Genomic DNA, 24,008 nt, shown 5'->3' with positions numbered 1-24,008 from the left:
GTGCTCATTCAATACTGCAGATTCTCCGGGCTGTAGCATCATCTCTGATGATGCTAGGATGAGAGTAACGCTGTAGATCCATTGCGAAAAGGCTTAGTATTTCCGTGTGCCCTCAGTCTGGGAAAAATCGCTGTGGTTCAGAAGCTGCGCTGGCTGATCAGAATCACGCTGCAGCCCTTCGTGTTGGAGTCCTCAAGAAATCAGGCTTCCCAAACCTTTCTAGATCTAATTGAATGAGAAACTTAGCCTTAAAAAAATATTTTGTGATGGTGGGGGAGGGGGGGGAAAAAGGAAAGAAATACATTATTCCCATCATTACAGAAAGTTAAATTAAACTCTACACATCTACACAACTTTTCATGGCCCAAAACCCAGATGCAAGTTTTGATATTGGGCTTCCGCCACATCCTAAAGTGGCATGCAGCGCCATATTCAAAAAGGAAAATGCAGAAGGTTAGCTGTGCTTCTTAGAGTCTTGTCTTGACAAAGATTATTGTGAGCTTGGTTTTTCTTGCAAAGGGATGAGCAGAGCTCTGCTAGCGCTGCAGGTAGCCTCTGTCCTGCAGCTTGCACAAGCCAACGTAAGCTTGGCGCAAACCCGAACTGCTTTGCGTGTGTGCTGCCGGCGCGGTGACGCGGAGCCGCAGCTCGATAAACCAACCAGCTTCTTTTGGTGTCCTGCCCGCTCTAGCACATCGCTGGAGCTGGTCGGAAACTGGCCAAGGGAAACAGCTCCTCTGGTGAAAGCCTGACTCATCGAAAGCAAAGCACATTGTGAAAATGCCTCCGTTTTGAAGAAGCAGGGCAGTAACTTTCAATTCTGAGCTCCTTGGAAAGTAACACTACAATTTTTTCTTTGAAAAAAAATATTCTCTTTGTTTTTAATATTTGTACTTATGCAGTATGGGTGTGTATGTATAGTGCACAATGTACAAAAGAGTTGTCCAACTTCAATAACAGATTTTTGGTTGGAAAACAATGTTTCAGTTGTCTGAAAGTAAATCTCAAATATTTTAACTTGTGACAAATATATTTCTTTTAAAATCCTAAAGCAGAAGATGAAAAAGTGGCAATTTCATGTGAAACAGAAAATCTGATTTCAGTTCAGCTTTACAGACAGCGCTGCCCACGTATCTGAATAGTTAGCTTCAGGAGGTATCTTCATCTGCAAAAGTACTCCTGCAAAGCTGATGTTGTTGCATTCCTGCCTCTAAAGGTCTGAATCTCTGAACACAGGTGCATTGACTGCTTTGAATTTCTGACCTAGTGGATAAATGCGTAATAAGGGTTTTCCTGGAAATCCTCAGAGCTTTCAGCGTGGCGGGGGCATATTCTTGTTCCTCGTGTTCACCTCCCTGCCTTTGTCTGTAGCCAGGCTCGGTGAGTAAAGCAGAGATGCCTTTTAAGGATGCCACTGAAAATCAGGGGAGGTGAAAAAACTCTTGAGAGGCTAGTTGTGGGCGTGTGGAGGGAGGGAGGATTTTTAACGGGATTTAATGGAGCTGGGAGCTGGGTTATTTAAGGCTGGTGCAAAGACCCTTTGTATTGACAATTCACTGTATGAGCCATAAACTCTTCACTCTGTGCCTATAAAAGATGAAAGGACCAATTACTTATTGAGACATTAAACACCCAGGGGACAAAGATGCCTGTCTGGCAATAGTAAACATATTGACTGAAACCTATTTGAATTTCAAATTGCCAAATGTCCCAATTTTTGAAAAGCTTCCTATGATAAACAAGGTCTGGAAAGTCAATTGAAACTTAATTCTCCTGGATATCTCATGGGCAAAAAGTACATGAATCCAGACAGATTCAATTATTTAATTTTAATGAAAAAATAGATAGCTGCTTTATAATTTCCTTATAGAACAGTAGATGGGAATTCAGCTCCTTTTTTGAAGATGTTATCCTAGGATAAATGACAGTAGAGGTCTGCCAAACACGGGTTGCCAAGAGGTTTATGTCCAAGGATTGTCTGCTTCCTCTTGTCCCTAGATCTTTCTTTTTCCTCCGCCGGGGGCCAGGTCGTTCTGACGTGCCAGCCAAGTCCAGCCTAGCGGTTCCTCTCCATCTGCAGACGGTGCAGATGGTATTTATGAAGCGTTACACAGGGGATGTGTTATGGGGTGCCGTACATCCACACATCGCAGAAGGATGTGTTTACTGTCTCTCATCCATTAGAAAGACGCTCGCAGAGCAAATCGGCCACAGGTCAGTGCTGCTGCTGTCAGCACCGTGCCGGTAAGATACCCTGTGACTGCCACAAGGACGAAGGGAGTCCTGAGAGCAACTGGGGAAAAAAAGCAGCTCCAGTCTGCCCAGTATCCCCACTCTGACCATCTCATATTTGAAATCCCCCCCAGCATCAGCTGCTCAGATGCTCTGGGGGCGAGCCAGGGACTTGCCCTGGGCTCAGGACCCGTCAGCTGTTTGCCGTGAGGCAGCTGGGCTCCAGGTGAATGAAAAGTTGCAACTAACTCCCCGACGTGCGCTACTCTCACCACATTCGTTAGTAGAAGAGTTCATTGTGATTAATGCCGTTACTCTGAATACCAATGGAATTAATTATTTCCTCTGTATTGGACAGCATCGCCTGAAACGTTAACGCCACATAAAACCCTGGAAACAATTAGTGCGGTGTAATCGTGGGTACTCATTGTTGGATTCATTTCCCTTTTGTTTTTCCTGTAATGTCATGTACAGAGCAAAGGTACGCAGCGGCGGCAGGGTTGTTATCGAAACCTCAGAGGAGTTTATCCTCCCCTTTATATGCTCTGCACACGTAGAGCGAGCATCCATAATCATAGCAGTTGGCTGCGTGTGTACTGCCGGGCAGAAGAGACACCTACTACTGTACGGCTGTCCTTGACCTTGGCATAATAAGACTTTTATCAGATACAGTCAACAAGAACACCGCTTGGTGCTTCTGTCTGAGTCAAACTGGTATTTGTGGTTGCTTTTGTTCTAACAGCTCCTTGTTAAATAAGAGAGGACGAGTTGCTGCATATCAGCTACGTTCAGCTGATTGTGAAAGAGATTTCCTATCTCTGCCTTTGTCTCTGGTGGTTTCTGTTGGGATTCCCATCATGCAGTCATTTTTCTGTATCCATTTTCTCTCTGTCTTGGTGTACAGTCATAAATGAAGGCAGGCATTTATCACCACAGCAGCTTTAAATATCAAATGCTTGATGAATTTACTTTTAGCTGGCCGGAAGCAATACTGTGATTGCAGCATTTTATAATCATCGAGGCTTGTTTCTCTAAGCTGAATTAATTTGCATGAGCAATGGGATATTAGCAAAGTTGCTGGTAACTATCATGTACAAGCAAATTGTGGGAGAAGACTCTTGCTGTCTGTGCTTTCCTTGGGAAAACTTGACTTTGTGAGATGTTTTAAATGGATGGGTGAAGAATTGTATCTGAGGGCAAAGGTTTAAAATGAGTCCAAGGAATGCGACCCCGTGTCGGATAGGTCCTGCAGAGGCCCAGCTCTGTCTCTGGCCGTACAAGGCATTCCCGTGTTTTTAACAACACTTATCTCCAGCCATGGTCTTACAATACAGTAAATCCAGCACTAGGGTTTGTAATGCCAAGTCAAAAATACAAAGAGAAACATTTTTCTTGTATAAACTCAGCCCATCATTCAAGTGTGCTCAAGAATTCTTGCTGTGTTAATTGCGTACCAGCAGATCAAGTGTTGCCTGTCCTCCTTTATGCAGCCAGAATAAAGCCGAGCGACGCTCTACGTCGTGCATGCTGGCTGAATCAACAGGAGCGAACTCCATGCTTACCCTTCTCTAAACCTAGTATTTACATCTAGGTGGGCTGGTAGCATGCGGATCTGGAAGGATGACTGGGCTAGCATTTGTTCTGACTCCCTCAGGTGACTTATTTTTGAGATGGTGGAAGGTTTCCCATGGCTGGGAATGGACTTGTGTCTGCGGCAGGGGCTTCGGCTCCTTCCGTGAAGGTGCTTAAATGCTTCGGACAATTATTTTAAGTGGAAGGCAGTGTTTACACTTCCCAGCTTCAGTGAGGTTTCTCCAGCTCATTGTGGTATTTATTGCTGTATTAATTGCTCATGTACAAAAGCTCGTGGTATTGTGCAAAATGCTAATAACAGATCCTAATGACTGTGCACCTCCCTCTCCTTCCCCAGTCTGTGCCTTATTGGTGTTTTCATTAAACTGTCCAAACAGCGAGGCTGGATGCACGTACCAAAACGTTTCCTTTTCATCGGAGAAAAAGACAGACCCTAAAAGAAATTAGTGGTTGGAGGATGCCAGACAACTAGCTCTGAAGGATGAACAAAAGCACTCTGAATAATCCTGTAAGAAGTGGCAGTCGGGAGGGATGGCAGAGGGAGAGGCTGGGCCTCCGCAGAGCTCGCAGAGAAGACGGTAAAGGGCAATTTTTGCATTTTTGCGAAACTTGCCTGAAAATGGGTCCTGATCTTGTTGGGATGCTAGGAGACATTCATATGGCAATAGAGCATACTGTGTTTGGGGAAGAATGCATGTGGAAAAACCTAGGTTTTTAGGTGCTTGTGTGTAATTGTAAAGACTGCAGCACACAGAAACTAATTTACCGATACTGAAGTACATACATACCGATACTGAAGTACATACAGTCCCCTCCTTGCCTCGGGAGGGAGATGCTGGACAATAAGAGCCACTACTAGCATTTCCAGGAAATTCTTCCTTAAGCATGCTGAGAGGAAGGTAAGGAGGAAGGCCTCTGGGCAGCTTTGGGTGCATCCTTGAAAGATAATGGGATGACCTGTTAGCTTGAAGGCCTTTCTAAAATTATTTCCAAGTCCCATTTTGCCCCATCCACTACTGCGGGGATCTTAAATAATTCTGAAGAGGGGAAAAAGCTCGGGGGGGGGGGGGGGGGGGGCGGGGGGGGGTGTCAGGGATCAGAAGCTTTTGTGGCAAGATAGAGTCATATGGAAAGAGATTTAGCATGTGCATCTGAGACAGGTGAGACTTCCCACAGCCCGGAACAGCAATCCCCGAGTTGCTTTTGCTCCAATATCCGATACGTGGCTTTCTGGTAACCACTGCTGCTGCTTCTTGAGGTGGGGGGAACATCACAAGAGGCTGCTCAGACCCTGACGTAGTCATGGCCGATCTACAAGGACTTTCAGCCCAGGCATGACTGCACGTGGCAGAATTTTCTGGTTCCATATGGAGAGAGCTGACAGCTCAAGGGCTGAGGCAGGCAGGCAAGGTAGCTGGTGAAGAATGGAGATTTAACGACGTCGTTGGAGTCAGAAGTACAGTCAACCTCGTTATCTATAACAATGGGAAGAGCTTATGCCAATCTTGGATCTGCTGACAACACAGCGAATCCATTTTATTTCATCGGAGGCTCGGACCGGGAATTGAATACTACTGAGAGCAAAGGCAAGCCTTTCAGTGAGATGCAGAGAACTGGCTGCAGCTTCTAAAAGTCCAAGGCTGTCAAAGCCTCAAATTACAGACATAAAATAAAGCTATTTTAGGTCAATTTCAGTCATTCCTAAAATGCATTAATTATATTTTTTTCTTTTGCTAGGTCTGTGCATTTTGACTTGTCTTGCCAAGGGAACTTGCTTGTACCAGTGGACAGATATGAAAAATAGCGCCATTGAACCCCAATTTACTTCTACAGTAGAGGGACAATGTGGTAGACATACAAGTTTTTATTGGAATTAACTTGGAACAACCTGCATAACTTGCAGTGCCTCCATCCAAAACTTGTGCTATTCTCACAGCTTTATCGTCTACCTACCTTCTCTTTTTCATTCTAGGTACTTCTCTGTATATTTGTGTACATGTGAATTTTTACCCTTGGTTAATGCTGCCTGTTAGCAAACGGCATAGTTCCTTTGTCTCCCAAACTGAGGGTTCCAGCATCCCAGTTTTCATTCCCTCTTGGAGCTCTGGGGTTGGTGTATGTAAAACGTGCGATAACTCTTTGTTCTTTGTGCTTTTCTTCTCACTTTATGAATTTTGTCAGATATTAGCTCAGATGTTTCTCCTTTATTGAATTCATAAATTACATTCAACCTTTATTTGTCTGTTCATCAGATCACCCTCTATTTTGTCACTCCTTTGAGAAGAATCCAGCATGAATTTGAACCTGTGACCGACCAGTGTCTCCCATGCTGACCAGATGCTCTGGGTGTTCACACATTTAACCATTTTCTGCAGTTTGTTCTTGATCTGGTGATCAGAACTTGCTGCTTTTTTTCAGGCAGAATATCTGGAGATGTTTCTGTTGTGGTTCATCTGAGATCTGTGTTGCAAAGCCCCCTTGCTGGCCGCACAGGACTCCACCAAATCTGATGGATGAGCACGAGTAACAACTTGTCATTTTGTAGAGCTTTTCATCAGAGACATTGCGAAGCTTCTCACAACGGGAGTATCATAGCCTCCATACACCAAAGGAGAACTCAAGGCACAGAGCTATTCAGGAGATGAGCAGCATCCAGGTCTCCCAAGACTTGACTTCAGTGTTTCAGCAACTGCCTTCGCTGCTGACCTTAACCTGTGTCTTTGCTGTTATTCCACCTTTCTCTCTTCACCCTAGGGAGGCACTGGGGAGAGGGCAGGGACATCATATCTTCTTCGTCAGCGTCATAAAAAGCATAGCAGCCCTAACATTATAAAATAACAGTATTTTTTTTAATTTCTAATATGAGTTTATGTTAGAACTCTGTAGAAATAATTGATTAAGTTTCAATTTATACTCAGAGTAATAACTGACATGGTAGTAAATGTGTTCATTGATATCTAATTTGGTGTGGCTAATTTCCTCCATGCCAGCTAAACGCCTGGGTATTTCTTATCGCCTTAATGTATTATCTGAATCTTGTTGCACATTTGTTCAGTGCTGATGTAACTATGACTTAATTACATGGCAACTGAATTTATACCCTGGTGGGGAAGTATTGCTCCTCAGACAGTTTCCTCAGATAAACAATAGAGAATTGCCATGTTCCTGCTTTAATTAATGTAAATTATAAGATTATTTGAATGATCTTGGGCCCAGCCTTGGTGAGGAGCAGATCGCTTCTCAAGTCATGCGGAGCGCTCACAGCGCCCACTGAAGTCGATGCCGTCCACCAGTACAGGCTTTCCTCCAGCTGCACAGAAATCAGGGCTTTTGCACAGGAAAATGCTGTCCTTCTCTATGAGGGAATGACACGTGCGTAACACCATTTAAAATTGTGCTCATTGTGGCAAGAATTGCCTATCCCCATGCCTCGGAGAAGGTCGTGCATCATGTTCTTGCGCTGTGTGACCTACTTAAAGCAAGTGGGAGTCAATATCTATTAACTTCTCTCTGTTATATCAGTCAATACTTGTCCTTAAAGCAGTTGTTTTCCTCTCCTGCTGCAGTTCATGATCGCGGGGAAAAAGGAACTTTTCTCACCTCCATCCCCCAACGCTTTCTCCCATTAATACGATCAAGTGAGCGCTGATTGCCAAACCACACCTGAGCCGAGAGAGCCAAGCGCAGGAGGGGGACGCTGCAGCTTTCTCGCCTGCTAGAGGAACACCTCCGACTGTCACACGTTTCTCCGCTCCTCCTCTCCCGGCGGGGTGGGCAGGGGGTGCAGAAAGCTTCTGTGTTGTGTTGCACAGCCTGCGAGCACCAAGAGGATGGAAAGCGCCGCTGTGCAGCACGATTCCCGAAACGACAGAGGGAACACGCGCAGAATCGGAGATGCTGGGAAAAAACCAGGAGTGATCCTGCAAGATACTTAAATAATGTTTCATGACTCAAGTGAAATGCTCTCGTTAGGCCCTCTGGAGGAGAATTTGACATTTTCCGTGCCACCTGCAAGATTAAAAGAAAATGCTGTTGGGTTCTGCATTGTCTCCTGCAAGGCACAGGGGCTGACAGAAATGTAATCAAATTACCTGCAGCATTCATCTGTTGTCATAGCAGCCCTTGCAATGAATATAACAATAATTTCATCTACAGCTTAGCTTAATGCAGCTTTGCCTCGACCAGCCAGAAAGCAATTTTCCATCCCGTATCTGGCAGAGTTCAAGAGTTCCCCTTTCAGCTTCACCAGCAGTGGTCTACAACAGGGTAAAATCACAGATTACACCTTTGCTGCATTCCCCCAACGTCAGACCGCACCCATTACCTGTGGGTGATCGCCTGTGATTCAGGAGGTCAGATTAGATGACTATATTTCTTATATATTCTTAAAAAAACCAGAATCACTGCATCAACTTATATGCAAGTAATCAAAGCACAGTGCCGTGTTTAAGTCCACCAAGAGGATCTGGCTGTGCTGCAAACGTATGCCCTTCGTTCTGATGGAGCTGTGTTTGAGTTTGGATGTGTGGAGCACGGTACGGACACAGCAGTGCTGGCACTGATGGAGGGCACAGCAGAGTGGGTAGAATTTGTCTTTTTATTTTTTAACTTGCCAAGTACTCTGTTTCGAGCTGAGATGTTATTGATGGACCCGGGTGGCTCCAAGCATCTCCTGATTGTCCTTTGGTAAACGCGGAATGAGCTCCCTGGCTCAGTTCAGTATCCCGTAGGTAAGTGCCACCTATCGCTGTGCTTGCTGTCGCTGCAGAAAGGCTGAAGGATCGAATGATCCTGAACACCTGGATAATGCCTAATACCAAAAGGTGGAGCATCCATTAAGTCCAAGAAAGGGTAACAGGCTGCTACTAATTTTCATGACACTGTTCTTTGGATATGGAAGACTTTGTCATTGATTTGTCACTGTAAGAAATTTCAACAAAACTCATTTCACTTGCTGATATTCAATTTTATTTTATTTTTTGCTGCTATTTATTTACTACTTTCTTCTAGAAATGACTGTTATTTACCACCTTTCTCAATTGAACAGCCACACAATTCAGATACGTAGGGGTAACATTTCAAGAGAACAATTAAAAACCCATCAAGAATGGAAGAATATGATAAATGAGACATACAGCATCTGCAAGAAATCTGTGGCTCCACACCTGGGATACACCTGGGAAATATCCCCTCCTTTTTGCTTCTCTCCATCCCATTCCTGTTTGGTAGCTTTAGGGAGCTGAGGATCATCCTACAATGGCTTGGTTTTATCTCACGTATTCAGGAATTCACAAGTTGAAGAGTGTTTAAATACCATGTGAAAAAAAGGCTAACTAACTTGTGCCTGGCCGAGATAAGGTGATTTGTAACCTGAGGCCTCCCTGAGCCTGGTGTATGGAGTATTCCTCCTTCGGGCATGCTCTGCTCAGAGCAGTGAAGCTTTCTCTCTCTGGAGCATCTGTGCGTAATGACCTTCCAGGCTAAACAGTGCTAAAATGCGTTGTTGCAAATTGCTTATGTGTTGTCATTTTACTTTTCTTCATATGAATAGACCTAATAATATATCCACATGCACGATACCTTTGCTGTGATGCTCTCAAATGCTTCACGCAGGCGCATAAATAGTATTTATTCCTACTTTACAGATGAGATCGGAGGGATGGCAGTAACAGAAGAGCACAGCTGAGTCTCAAGCAGGGGTAGAGTTAGACGTGCCTTTGCCATGCTGGATCATCCCAAGCAGTACTTACTTAGAGGTTGGTAAGTATCAAATAAATGCCAAAGGCAGTTCTTACATCAGACTGTGTGTCTGGTCATGTCCGTCTGTCCTTTCGGACTGACCCAGAGGCAGGTAGGGAACAGCTGTATTCCTTGAGCTAGAGAGCAGGGAAGAATTCTTGTTCCCTACCTGTGCTGCTCTCTCACCTCCCACTATAAAAGGGCTAAAGTCTCTTTCAGAAAGGCATTGGGAGATGAAGAATCTATCGTTTTTCTCGGTGCCGTGTTCCCGTTTTTTCCCTTATTTCTTCCCGACTTGAAATCTGGGGAGCACACAGTCACGCAGCAGGGGAACGCATGCTCTCTCCTGCCAAGGGATTTGCTTAGAGACCAAGCAGGAGGGGCAAACGCGAGCTCTCAGCTGGCCCTCGTGCCCAGAATGAATCGCTGGCCATATACAAAATTCGCCTTTTTTGGGTTCACATATGAGCTGGTCGTTGGTCAACTCCAGTTCCTATTTGGGCCAAATATGGTAAATTCGGAGCTGTAAATGAGTGAGAGTAGCAGCCAAGTGAACTTGGACCCGTGAGGTTTGCAAGGGCTTGCTCACTGAGAAACCCTGCTGGGCGGCCGTCTGGCGGTACCTGCAGCGCAGAGCTGTGAAACTCAGGCTCTTTTACAAGACAACAAACCCTCCGAGTTAACAAAAGTTTTGCACTGAGTTTCACTGGGGAGCCTGCAGAGTTGGAAATAACAAAAAAGTATCAAGTGGCTTAGCCATCGTGGCTTGGCTAACCTACAATGATGCCTTCGAGCATCATTTTCTGCTGCATCAGGGCCTGTGGGGAAAGGAAAGAGCCAGCCTCCCACGTCTCCTTCCCAGTCCCAGGACCCCTTGGCCATTTCGTTTATGATCTGTTAGGGAGCGTTGGAAATGGAGAGCATGTTTCAGGGTTTAACGAGAGGAGCTGCTGATGAAAATTGAGACCTGAAAAAGGATTGAATGCCACCAGTATTTCTGGTCTGATGCAAAAATGGGGTTGGTCGTAAAGGAGTAAATTAAAAAAAGACAGAAGTTTAAAGATCCAACACTAAATATGCTGAAGGTCATGGGACATAACAAGTTAATAAACTCAACTGGATAATTTAATTCAACACAAGAACGCATCTGTGTGCACTGAATAGTAGGTAAGAATTTGACATGACGAGATGGGAAGGCTTTGTTATCCTCTTGTCTTGCCGGGATTTGCTTCAATTATGCCAAAGAATGTTACCTCATTCTTGCCCTAATAACACTGTAGAGGAAATTAAATTACTCATATATAACAAAAGTGAACTGATTTTGACATCTCTTCTAGGCAAACCTCCCGCTGCATTAGCTCCTAAGCGCATTCTCCCTCACTTAAGGTCTCATGCATATGTATGATTATCACTCATAGTAAATATAAGCACTTTGCGAGAACGCAAATTAACTGCAGGACGTAATGGAGGTTGCCAAGGGTATTTTTTATTGTTGACTGTAACATGAAATCTACAATACGGGTACAATAACGAATGGATTGTGAGGCATGGGGAAATAATCCCACCAAAGGATGCTCTGCCTTCAGAAACCACAGCAGCAAAGCTGATGTCACACTAGAACCTTGAGCTGCCTTTATTGTGCTTGTATTTCACTTCATTTTCAAAGGAGCTTTGGTTTAGCTTGAATTTTTTCTTTATATTTTTATAACTCATCGATTGGTGAAAGGAACAATTAAAGGCTGTAGAGCTAAAAAAGAATTAATTTTATTTTTTAAGGCTGACAGACCTTAGCCTTTGGTTTCAGCTAGGTTAATAATGGTGGGTTGTTCTGATGCGATGGCTCTTTCTTAACGTTTGATTGCTTTTTCATTACATTAGCTAGGTTTTGGAAGGTCTTTTACAGTAAATTTAGCCTCCAGAAATAAACCTCACAACCTTGAAACTAAGGTTGAACCCTGCGAGGCACAGACTATTGCACCAACAATCTGCTCTTGCAGGCTTTCATTAGGAGAAGCCAACACATCCCAAACAATACAGCATTTAAAACAATGGAGCTTTATTTCTAAAACCCATTACTTTTCCCAGCCCGTTCCAAATGCAGCTCTCAGCCTTTGTTCTTTCGCTAAAACAGCCTCTTACTTGACCTTTTCTTCGGCTCCGTCCCCAGCCCAGCCGTACCTCCACCTTCGGAGCCTGCCCATGCCGGGGACTGCGCTGGGAGGGGTTTCTGCTGCAGCCGCGTTCTGGGGGTAGGCGCATGTGGCTTTCCTCACCCATAAACCGATGTCCTGGGCAGCGAGAGCTAGTTTTGAGGGGGACATTCCTGCAATATTTTCTGTAATTTCTGTCTCGAGCCTCGGGTTCTTCCTATGAAGTGGGGATGGAGTTTTAGGGGCGTCGCTGGGCTTTTTGTTTCGAACTCAGTAAAAGACCCAAGAAAGGCTGTGAGGAGAGCGAGGACAGTAATTACCAGGGTGCAGCAGAGGGGAGTGGGAACAGCTCTGCCTGCCTTTTCCTAAGGATCACAGCACTGCTGGCCTAAGGAGCAAGAGACAAGTCCTCTTTAGGCCATGATGGATCTCCCCGTGCACAAGGACACACTGCCGTTGTCAGGGGAGTCATCGTTATAAAGGAACAGATCAAAGAAAAGAAGGCAGCATATATATTGCAGGCACGGGAGGAGGAAGGGAGTGGAACTTTCATTGAAAATGGCAACGTCCTCTCCATCCGTGATTGAGTAGATGAGAAAAATGGGAGAAAAATGGAGACAGATGTCCCTGGGTTAACTGCAGCCTTGCTTTGCTGCAGTTCAGCATCACAGGCTTCTCTGCAAAGCACGTCGCGCGGGTCAGCTCTCTCGGCGCCGAGCAATCGCACGCGGAGCGAGATCGCAGAGAGCGATCATCGAGGCGCAGCGGAGCCTGCAAGCGGGTCAGACTGCTGCACCCGGAGCATCGCGCATCCGAGGGCTAAATTGTTCTGATGCAGCCTTCAAATAATAATTCCAAGTACCAAGCATTATATAAGACAAAATACAAAATAAATGCAATAGAGAAACTAATAGAGAATGAAATTTCTGCTTATTTTACCCATCATCATTTTTGTTTCTAAAGCAAAATGAGTCTGGCACGCAGACGGCGGGAAACACAGTGTTTTAATGACACTTACAGCATCCCAGAGGACCGTTCAAAGCAACAAAAAAAACTGGTGATGTCCTTAAAGGCAGCAGATGGTTTCTTCAAGGTGAATAATTTTATTGTTTATTGCCTGCTACGTATACTGCAAGGAATGACATTTAAGAAACTGCTCAAAGACGTTTTTTCAAAGCACAGAGAAAACATTTAGGAGCCAAATTATCTATAGCAGTGACTGTGTCATCGCTGGAGCTTGGAGTCTGGCTTAGAGGCACATAACAGAGTTGGGACAGTGAACTTCCAGCAAAATGTGGAATGGGGTCAGGTTTGTTTCTGCCGACTTCACCGTCTTTGCAATGACCTCCAGAATGGGCTCAAAATCTGGAGAGAGAAGGGGAAAAAGAAACACACACACCCCCCCCCCAAGCTGAACTTTGTCGTTACGCAGCCGCAGCGCTGGCAGTCGCCTCGGTGTTGCTCACCGAGCTGCAGCCATGGTGTTAAACTTGATTATTTATTTTAAACAGCTGAAGAAGCGTGTTAAGAGGCTAAAAGCACAATAAATACCAAACATAAGGTGTCTTGCAAGGAGGTGGTGGTTTCACTGTATTTCATGGCTCCGTGGGTTTTGTGGCAATGTCTTTGTTAACGGAGGGGACGGTGGCCAAACTGACTTCGTGCCGCAGCGGCCTCTGTTGGGACGTGCGTAAGGGGCTGGTTCGGGTGGGATGCTCCTTCCCAGCTGCTGGAACGTGGCGGGGTCCTCTGAAATGTGGCCAGGGAAGTCCTTCATCTGCACTGAGATGGAAACAGGCCCTGAGATTCAGTTACTGTTACAAAAAAAGCCCAAAAGAACAATCTCAGAACTGGAATGCATTTACATGGCATATGAAAATACAGCCTGTGAGAAAAAAGTGTTGCTATAAAAGCAGGTGATCTTATAAAGCTTTGATTATATAGCTTTTTCATTTTTTCAGGAGAATGAAATACCATTCAAAGGCTTTCCTTTTCAGAGATATTGCAAGGTTTCCAGATTTGGCCAAAAAAAACAGTATATAGTGCAGTAACACCTGGAAAGTGTCCTTAACTCTCCTGTTAGCTTGTGTTCAAAATGTCATCAGTACTGAAGATTTTAATGCACTCATGTTTGGCCAAACCTTCCACTTCATTTTCAGGGTTGGGTTTATTTTTTTTGATTTTTCCTCTTCATATTCATATTCTCCCGTCAGTTCCTGTCCCAACAGGTAGCTGTCTCCAGGGAAGTATTAACTCCGAATAGAAATTCAAGTGAAATTCTTCCACAGGTAAAAAACTTACTGCTCAGTAGTGCACGTTGGTTTGAGATTGTACCTCCCTGATGCTCTGTCCGAAGCCGTCTGCTGCCAATGGCTTTGCCCATTTCGCTCTGATTCTGCAGTGGATTTGAAGCCTGTAGAGCAGGCACGTGTTTTTGTGGGTAAAAGAAACACTCTCTGAAGGTAGAAGAAAGAAAATATCTGTTTATAACTCTTTTGTTTGGCTTTGGTTTTTTTTTTTTCTTTTTTTTCAGAGTTACTTCTGGAAGGATGGTGAAAAGGTCACAGCAGAATTACAGGGGAAAGGTGTCCATAGCTCAGCCTTACAAGCTGCTTTCAAAGCAGCTTTTCCAGGCAAAAAGATAAAACATAATCAAAGACATCAACTTTTTTTCCTTTTACCTGAAAGGCCATGTAAAACCCCAGCCTGGAGAAGGATGGAGGGAGACACAGCCTCTTAGGCCGGGCAGCGCATCGCTCCCCAGCGCTCTGCGACAGCCCAGGCGCCACGCGGCTCCAGACTCCTCGCCTGCACGGCCGGAGCCACGCACCTCGGGAGAGCGAGCGCATTATTTGCTATTTTGGACATTATTTTTTTTTTAATGAAATCCCTCAGAGAGCCCATCCTGCATAGGTGTCAGGGGCCACCATCAAAATTTAGACCTGTCTTTTTGTTTTTCTGTGCTACAATATACAACTAGATATGGCCTCTCTTGGAGCAGAGTCTGCGGCAAATTAATGCAGATGTCCTGAGAGAAACCTGTGAGTTGTTAAATGAAAAAAGAAACAGCAGGAAAGCAGAGAAAAACACGGGCTTTGGGATTATTGCTTTCATTTTTACTACTTATGCAGGAGGCCTGGAGGGGGGGCTAGCAGCTGGAAATGACGAGTAAAGCAGAAGCCAGCCCTATACAGGCTACTAGTGAAAATTAGTTGGGGGAACGTTGTGTTAAATCCAATCAGCATACACGCGAAATCTAAGCTAGAAGTATCTCACCGTAAGAGTTATGTGCAAATTAAATGACAGCGAAGAGAGGGAGCTTCGTACCCAAAGTCAAGAGACGTGGTCAGGACGGTGCCCTGCCCCCAGCGCAGCCGGAGCCGGGATCGCTGCGCTGCTGCTGCGAGGGTGGCCGTGGCTTTCGGGTCGGATAAACGCCGTCCTGCCTTTGCACCTCACTGAAGCATATGGTCAACGCTGCCAAGACATGTTTAATTATGTGGTTGGTTCTGTGGCCTTAGCGGTGAGAAAGAAAGTAGCTAGCAGCACTGTTTAGAAATCTTAAAATGCCAAAGAGAGAGAAAACTCCTTTTGCATAGTAAGAAGCTGTTATAATTAGGGCTTCTGAGATAATTAAGGATAAGAAGATTGTGGGTTGAGTGTCTGCCTGGTGTGATTTAACAGGCTGGAGAAAAAGTAGCCCTGGAGGATGGCGATGATGCTCTCAGCTCCCATCGGCCTCCCAGATTCGGGGTGACCACAGGGGAGGGAAGGCAGCAGCTCTGCTTTGTGGGCCGTCTTTGAGATGCAGATGCTGGTGCCTAGCAGACCTGCCAAGCCAGGGCTGCGTTCACCTGAGCACCCGTAGTCTGGCAGAGCACACATTGCCTTTGCCGCCTTTAAACTGTTAAAGCCGTTTTCCTAATTGACTTACAACTGTTGTAATGTAAGAGTTTTAACACTGTGAATAAAGATTACATATGATTAGATAAGCAGTTTAAAAGCTCAGAGGGCTGAATCATTGCATTTATTAATTGTGCTCGTTCATTTATCTTTGTGCTTTATTTATTATGACACACTGATGACTGCAGGGCTGAGCCCCTCTATATGAAGCAGCCCCATCTTTTCCACTCTGACAGACCCTCTCAGAGAGGACCACAGGTATAACTGGATAATTTAAACTGGTCATTTAAACCACTAAGTCTGATTAATTTATTTTTTTAGACCAGTTTCTGGTCTAAAAACACTTGTGTTGCAGGAGCATGGCAGCCTGCCTTTAAATGCAAGGCTAAATCTTAATGTCCTTCCTCTGTTTGAAGGGGAGGGTGAGGGTTTATGCTTTGTTTTGTTCCCTGGCTGCGAAGAGCTCACACTGAACTGTAAAGGACTTGGATTTTAGCCTTGTGTGTACATTTTTTTAAAGAAGCGGCGAATTAAAAGTAATGACTTGGGCATTGCATGTTTGCACTTTCAGCTGGCCATAATAAATCTTTACACTGAACTGTCGGAAGTATTAAACCACTACAGAGCAGTTTGTCCTTGTTCTTCACTGCAGAGACAATAGGATTTTAATAAAAAAATACCTTCGATTAGGTTCAGCAGAAAAGCCAAGGATAACTAAGTATTTGTATCTGTCAGGGGTTCAGCAGGAATCCTTGTAATTCACCTTGACTGCAAAGCTCTTACAAATGCACGTGAGGCTTGATAATAGGTTTGGTGAGAGGGGGTTTCTCTGAGTCTCCACATTATTGGTACTGCTGGAAACTTACCTGTGTAGTGACAAAGCCTTTTTTGATTTTTCCCTAGTACATTGTAGAAAATGCAGAAATATTAATATCCCACCCAAAGTTTGCGATCTGTAAAATAAAAGTGTCTTTCTAAAAATAATGGCAGCCCAACATCAGTGCATTAAGGCGAAAGCAGTGTAAGCGATGGCCATAATTCACAGGGTCGCCTAGAGAGCTGTCGTCCGCCAGGGAAAGGCTGTTGGAGGACCGGGATGCTCTCCTGGCCGTACAGCGGCACAGCTGGCTGCTGAGCTCAAGGGCTCAGTCTTTGCTCTCACGATACAAAGCCAGCAGGCCACCTCGTGCTAATGTCAATGACCAAAAAATAAAAAAAAGAGCTGGCTGACAGCCGGCAGATGGCACAGAAGACCTTGCCCTGCTTTAAAGTATGGTAATGGCCGGGGATGCAGAATAGCACTGAGTTTGGTGCCCAGGAGTTGCTGCTGCTGAAGCAGAAATCCCTCCCGAGTTGCCCAAGCAAGTACAAATATGTCACTGCGGCTTTTCAGCGCCATTAAAAACTGGGACCATTTAGGCCAGTTGCTGTGCAGTTTGCTCACTTTGAGGCTGGCTTCCCACTGGACGCTAAGATGGTGAAAGCCTCAAGCAGTTAATGCCAGTCAGTCTGCATCCTGCAGAATACTTGGCTTCTAGGAGTGCGGCTGGATTCAGGGCTGTGAAGCCCTCGCCCAGCCGTGTGGGAAACCACCGTGTTCAACACGGGGTGCTCACAACGCGCTGATTTTCCTTCTACCAGGCCAGCCCTGCGATGGTGCTGCTGATCCTCTGTACCTTCATACAACTGTAGAAGTCAGCTTATGATTTAAGCCATAGATGTTATGCGTTGCTGTATTCAAAGCCTCTTGCTAGCAGCTCCAGAGTCGGACTTCCAAGGCTTCTATGCAGATGTTAAATACTGGAATACACCATGTACAGCAGTGCCGTTCCCTTTTGAGAAAAGAAACCTTGTCTTAAATACAATGGCTTGAGCCTGGGTAGAGAATATGATGATAGCCCAGATGATAAATGCTCATTATGACAAATGGAGTTATGTTATGTTCCTCAAAGAAGAAGAAACAACTCGCAGAGAAGTAGCCAAGGAAAATGAGACTTGACGGGCTGACCTGGCTTGATGAACAGTAGTGATATATAGCCACCAAAACAGATCTGCTAAATGCACTTTGACTTAACTTTGAAGTTGCTTAATATTCTCATATCTGCAAAAGGTTCCAAGACAGACTTTACACTGCTTTAAACATATTATTATTTATGTTCCAGCCACAGAGGAAAGGGCTGGAATATGCGGCCAGTACGTAAAATGAAAGAAATGCTCAAAATGAAAGTGGGCAAAGAAAACGGAGAGCTTTTGTTTCAGAATAATGACTGTCCCAATGGGATAATTAATTTCCCTTAGAGCAGCTTGTTATTTTTCAAAGATATTATACTTATGCAGATTTAACTGTAGCAACATTATATTGTTGTAATTTCTCCAGTGTGATGCAGCTCTAATTACTCACGGCTCAGAGCATGAAAGGGAAATAAAAGATGAACATCAAATTAATTTTTATTTTAAAAACGAAGAAGAAAGATAAGTTTTAAAAGAAGAAACACAGACCATGGTATCAGACTGGGAGCACAGAGCATGGAAAGAGGAGCTGCGGTAATTCCGGGGGGTGTTGCCAAAGGTGAGCTACAGCCTGGAAAGACGCTCGAGGTTATTTACAGCAGCTACAGGGGGATGAAAGCAGCACGCCCTGAAGTACATGCTACCAAGTGCAAGAGCTAATACGCTGTGCTTCTGTCACCTGTTTCTTCGGATTTACCTTTAATCTGGCTATATACATTAGTTTCAACAAATCTCCGAAACTACGGACGCCGTGGCGCCGGCGGGGCTCTTTGGCTTAAGGCTGCTGGATCAAATGTGCTCCCAGGCCAGCGTCGCTCAGTCGCTTCAGACCACAGCCCCGCGGTCACAGGCTGCTGTTTCCCTGCACCTCTGTTTGTGTCTAGGGCTTATGCTGTACCCTTTAAGTAATCCAGTCACTTTTCCCAGGCTATGAAAACCCTTTTCTGCCTCATTTTCCTTGCCTTTCCAAGGCCTTGTGTGATAAAGTGCTGAGCACTGTCAGTAGCTGCAGACATGCGAAGTTCCTGATCCCTTGCAGGTTGGAGCAGTAGTGCTCAGTGCAAACACAGTCTTGACAGCTTCAATACATCTGGAGAACAGCTCGGATGCTGCCTCCTGCCAAAAGCATAAGCCTTCATGCAGTGAGGAGCTCCGTATCCTCCACGGGATGCTGGAGCCAAGTTCCCTCGCCGGTTTCCCCACCGGGACTGCAGGCATGTTGGTTGTGCCCCTACAGCAAACCCCCGGAGAGGAAGAAACAAATCCAGCAGGTCGCACCCTCGAAAGCACCCATGCGTACCGCTGGAAAAGGCTTGCGATGGTTGCAGTCCGCATCGGCTCTGAAGCACCCATCACATCAGTCAGCGCTGGCTGCGGCTGAGGCCGCGGTTAGGGAGGGTTGTTAGAGCCCTGGCCATTGAGGTGCCACGGGACACTGCCAGTTCCCCGCTTTGATGGCAAGTCTCAGCATCAGAGCATCAGGATCTTGGAAATGAGTTGCACTTGGTGCCAGGATTTCCAGACCTGCCACATTGCCATCACATAATGGCCATCAAATGACTGTTTGTAGAAACACTTTTTTCTCTCTCTGAGCCACACAACCCTTACAAATACTCTTGATGCCAGTGGAGCTTTGCCTAGGAACTTGCATGCTTTTTCTCCCTCCCTCTCTTCTGGTCTCCTCCTGCACTTAGCTCTTGGGTGCAGGTATTGAGGATGTTGGACTGAATGAAAACGGACCTGCGAGCTCTTCCACCTGCTAACCTCATTTCTGACCAGCTACTTCCATACCTCTCCACCACCAAAAAGGAAGATTAAATCGCTGCCCGGTTTCTCACAGCACCCGCCACCCACCGTCACAAGCCTGTGGTGCTTCCATCACCTGCCGGACCTTCAGATTCAAACTTCTCCAACTCCGGGGAGCAGAAAAGGCTGCTTTGTCGTGAACGAGCATTGCCTTTATCTTCAGGGAGCTGAAGGAGATTTCATTAGACATTTTACGCATGATATCAAGACTTAAGAGTTTGATTCAAAACTTTTTATCGTTTTCCATAAATAAGCCTCAGCTGCCACACGACAGGAAAAAGCCTTTATCAGAAACCCTAAGGCTGGTACCACACAAGCCTCTCTTTCCTCCTCCTCTAGCATACAGCTCATCTTTAGGAAAAATAATTCATTTTAATTAAGTTGAGGAATATATTTAAACTAGGCATGAGAACAGAAATTTATTATTCCTGATGTACAGGACATCAACGTTACGGTTCGCACTGGAATTCAACTCATTGTCCATCCACATAACGTAGCATGAAGCAGGAGGAGGGCCTATAAGAATACACAGATTTGACATTTAAAGCCACCAACGAGCCCACGTGGAAGTTAATCACAGTGTAGGGCATCCCAGCTGTGTCTGACATGAGCTGCCAGCCACACTGAACACTGCAGCCCTCCCCAGCAGTCACCAAATGATGCCCCGTGTTGCCCAGCAGTGCTGGTGGCCACGCCACTGTCACCAGTCGTACAGCCCCACCGGGGCTACAGGTGCTCTGCAATCAGAGCAGCTACTGCCTGGGGCAGGATTCTGGGGATGATGACTTTCCTCCCGGTCTGCTCGCACATCTCATGAATTCAGACATTTCGGCAGCGTGCAGCCAGGAGGAGGTGTGAATTTTTGTGTGCCAGCTCTTCTGAAAGAGCTGGTGCCTCTTGGGCTCCACAGCCCACGTCCAGCTGGGTGCTCTCACTGGCTGGCAAATGACTGAGTTATTGGCCAGCAACCTTTCCTAGCTCAAAACAGCCCTGCAACGGTGAACCTGCCAACGCTGCACGCCTGCGAAAGGCAGGTTCCCCGGGGAACGCTGCACAGAGCTTGTTTAGTGAGGTGCCACAAATAGGTCAAGGATATGGCCCCTGTACAAAGGCAGCTAATTAAATGTACAAATCCAATAAAAATAAATATGTCACTTTAATATGCAGGTCCTGCTGTTCCCAAAGATAACAGGATGCAAGTTGGTTGCTGTAGCTACCGCACTAATGGCAAAGAAACCCAGGGTAGCCCAGGGAAGAAATAACATCACCACCTAGTCCTGCTCCAACCCCGGCTGCAGTCAGCTGCCCCAGGGTGCTGCCCTGGGCCTGCCTTTATGGGCTGAGCAACGACAGGCAGCGCTTCCCTGGCCGTTAGCCCTCTTCTGCCTTATTTCCTTATTGTTTTGCCTTCAGTGCTATTTTACTCACAGTGACCGATGGCTTTGTTCTGGAGGTGCCGAGGGGTTCACTGTGCAGTAGGACTGATGCGCCCACCGCTGTATCATATTGGCCTCCACTGGTGTTACTCTCATGCGACTGGGGCGTTGCAGACCCGGACAGGGATCTGCAGAGCACCCCGCCGCCCTCTGCTTCACGCCAGCCCTGCCTGCCCAGCCACGGGCTGCCTGGGGAGGGGAGACAGCATTTCATCTGCTACGTTAAGAGCCAACACAGAGAAAAAAAATCGCATCAGCTGGGCTTTTGCCAGTTGATGGAGTCACCGCACATAGCGAGCAGTAAAAAAAAAAAAGGCAAATTGAAGTGGCATCTGCACCCAAAATGAAGTTTCTCAAACCAAAGGGATAAAATGCCACCTCATGATCACCTTTCGCCTTTGGGCAGCACTGTAGCCCATGCCACACCGGGCAGGGGTGCGTAGGGACTGAGCAAAAGCCTCCTCCTGATAGCAAAGCTGGGGCTGCAGCAGCACAGAGCAGCACTCAAAGCGTCTCCTCAATGACCGAAGCAACGTATGCTGCAAACACGTGTCCTGCTCCTGGTTTCTGAATTCCAGGTTTGGGTGGATTGACACAAACTACTGCCCCCACCTTATTTTTTTTTTTTTAGAAACAAACACAATTTCTGTAAATGACCCTTTGTTATTGCAGAGCAAAGCCCAGACTTGCCAGGCAGCAGTCTAGGTGTCGTGCAGAGCTGGCAGTGCAGCTGGTACTCCAGATGCTCTGGCCTTTGTTATGGTCACTCGGATGCTTGTGAGCCAAGAAGAGCCCCAGCACTCATCAGCAAGCTCGCAGGGAAGCAAAGGCTGCCTCTGTCCTGTCAGCTATTCAGAATGAAGCCTCAGACACAATTTAGATAAATAAATAAGCAAACACTTTTAAAAAGGAGACAAGTACAGAGGTTGCTTGTGGGCAAGGATGATGCTAGAGAGCATTAGTGCTGACTCACGGGCGTGCTGGCACAAACCAAGGTCTTTGCCCATTCCTTCCCACCTTCCGAGTCAGCTCGGACGTCGTGCGCTCCAGCCTCGGGGTTAGTTAGCACCGTTACTGCATCATGACGCACAAGCAAAGTCCCACTGGGGAGCACCGTGAGGTCACTTTGGCTTCGGGCTGCAGCCCGTGCACACCTGCACGTGTCACCCGGGCTGAGCGCGTGCAGGGGGGTCAGGGTTACGTTACCGGCACCGGGGCACCCCTTCAGCCCCTCTTAAATGGCAGGCACAGCCCGTGCCTATTTCTGGCTCCCAGACAGACACGGACACCTCTGGCTGCACCAGCTGACTGAGACCAGAGTGATGTTACAATTAATAATCCTTCCCGGGGCCGCACCCTGGCACAGTGTGACCCGCTCCTGCAGCATCCACCTTCATTGCAAGCCTGTCCCGTCCCACACTGGCCAAGAGCTGTGCCAGGACAGGCCCGCAGGCTCAGCAAATGCCACAGGTGATACCTCCCACGTGTATTTATTTGCCTTTCCATAGCGAAGGCCACCTGCGGTCTAGTGCTGCGGGAGAGGGTGGGGTGGTGCTGAGCTGACACATCAGCTGGGTGTGTTGCAGGGCTACAGGTGCTACAGCAATGGGAGTGATGGCCTCACCCCTCAAATCTTCCCTCTGCCTCTTGCATGTAATAAACATCAAATAAAGCCACGCTGGAGTCTTTAAGCCCAATTAATACAAGCTGCCAATAAACAAGTCAATGCCCGAGCAGTTTGTAAAAACCCTTCACGGGCTTTCTGCTCCACCTGCAAGCTGGACAAAGCCTACATCAGCGGTGGGCCGGGGCTGCTGCAGAGTGCACACACGCTTTTGGGTAGGAGTCAGGCAGTGCCTGCTGCATCCGGACCCCTCCCAGTGCTGCCAGGCTCCAGCTGAACCCTTCAGCCCCGGACAGACAGACAGACAGACAGACAGAGCTGGCTCGGGTTGCTGTGTGAAACCCCACACAAGTCAGGCGTGCTGCTGTTTTGCAGCTGGTGGTGTAAGGTAGTGCATTAAAAGCTCATTTACCGGTCTCAAAATAAAGTACCTGAATTCTCCAGTTGTTCTTTGCCATCACAGTAATGGCACTAAACCCAGAGGGAGGGGGAAAAAAACAAACACCAAAACCAACCAAACAAAAAAAAGGCAAAACAAAACAGAGTCCCTCCAAGTTTTTTGGAAAAAACTGAAAAGATACAATAAGATGCCAAGAATTCACATTTATAGCAGTTCTATCATGTGTAGGGCATGCAATCGAGCACATCCATAGCACAGGCAAAAATTAAACAGCAAATTGAATGCCATGATTCAATTCTCACCTAACAGCGGCTGTACCAAGGGCAGGAAATGGAATTCCTCGACTCAGTTGTCATGACAATACTCTTGAAAAATATCTGCCCTAGGATAAACCCCCACTGCCTCCCTGTTAGCAGCGCGCGTGCGTTCCTGCGCGTCTTTCCCCCATTAATGCAGCACTTTCCTTCAGATCAATTCCGGGGCTGAGCAATTACGCTCGGCTGCTGGATGCGACGGCAGCAGATAGCAACGGTGCAGTTTATAATGCAGCTGCTATAATTAGCTTTTAAAACTAGCACTGCATCGGGAACTCCTCTAGCTATATCGTTATACATGTAATGGGCTAATTGCAACACGGTCACATTGTATTTCTTTTTTACTTACATTTTTCATTGCTAATATGCTTGTTAAATAGTGACAAGTACAAATGTTTTGAGCAGAAAAACGAAATGCAAATGCTATTGCCATGCTAAAAAAAACCACAACAACAAAAAACGCCCTACCGTACCATTTTTTTCTGTTATCACTACTTCTGTGCTGGTGTTAGGAATTACACTTCTAGGATGAAAAGGCAACATATGCCTTGGAATATAAACTGTGATTAGAGTAGGACAATAGTTTTGGCCTTATTCTTAAAACTTGTATTATATATATTAAAATATATATATATATATATAATAAAAGGAAGAGGGGAGAAGAAAGAAACTGGGTGTCTCTGCTGTTCAGTGTCAGCTTTATTTTAGAGAAATTTAAGAGCTAACTGTGCAGCAAGGGAAAAAAAATATACGCTTTCATCCATGAGATGTCCTGCTCATTTACTTCCCCTCATTGACTTC

The 24,008-nt window shown here is 46.0% G+C and overlaps 2 long non-coding RNA genes across 3 annotated transcripts in view; one reads left to right on the top strand and one right to left on the bottom strand.

Moving 5' to 3' along the window:
• LOC148056087 (uncharacterized) overlaps positions 1–12,495 on the top strand; it is a 102,576-nt gene extending 90,081 nt beyond the window's left edge. Inside the window, exons 9-10 of the long non-coding RNA XR_015704125.1 lie at positions 9,471–9,585; positions 11,732–12,495. This is a non-coding gene — a long non-coding RNA (uncharacterized LOC148056087). The remainder of the gene's footprint in view (positions 1–9,470; positions 9,586–11,731) is intronic.
• Positions 12,496–12,625: 130 nt separating this feature from the next.
• LOC148056086 (uncharacterized) lies at positions 12,626–23,557 on the bottom strand. 2 transcript variants are annotated; one of them, XR_015704127.1, is made up of 5 exons: positions 23,196–23,557; positions 17,294–17,449; positions 15,042–15,191; positions 14,016–14,170; positions 12,626–13,496 (listed from the first exon to the last, which is right to left on the bottom strand). It is a non-coding gene; the product is annotated as an uncharacterized LOC148056086 (long non-coding RNA). The 2 variants fall into 2 exon arrangements; XR_015704128.1 differs by lacking the exon at positions 17,294–17,449.
• Between the last annotated feature and the right edge of the window lie 451 nt (positions 23,558–24,008).

The sequence above is a fragment of the Nipponia nippon genome, unplaced genomic scaffold (genome assembly GCF_047370975.1).
Source record: "Nipponia nippon isolate SJK-2023a ecotype South Korea unplaced genomic scaffold, ASM4737097v1 scaffold_18, whole genome shotgun sequence".
In the NCBI taxonomy this organism is placed as follows: Eukaryota; Metazoa; Chordata; class Aves; order Pelecaniformes; family Threskiornithidae; genus Nipponia; species Nipponia nippon.
The sequence above is the reverse complement of the archived record's forward strand: the minus strand, read 5'-3'. Positions and strand labels throughout refer to the sequence as shown.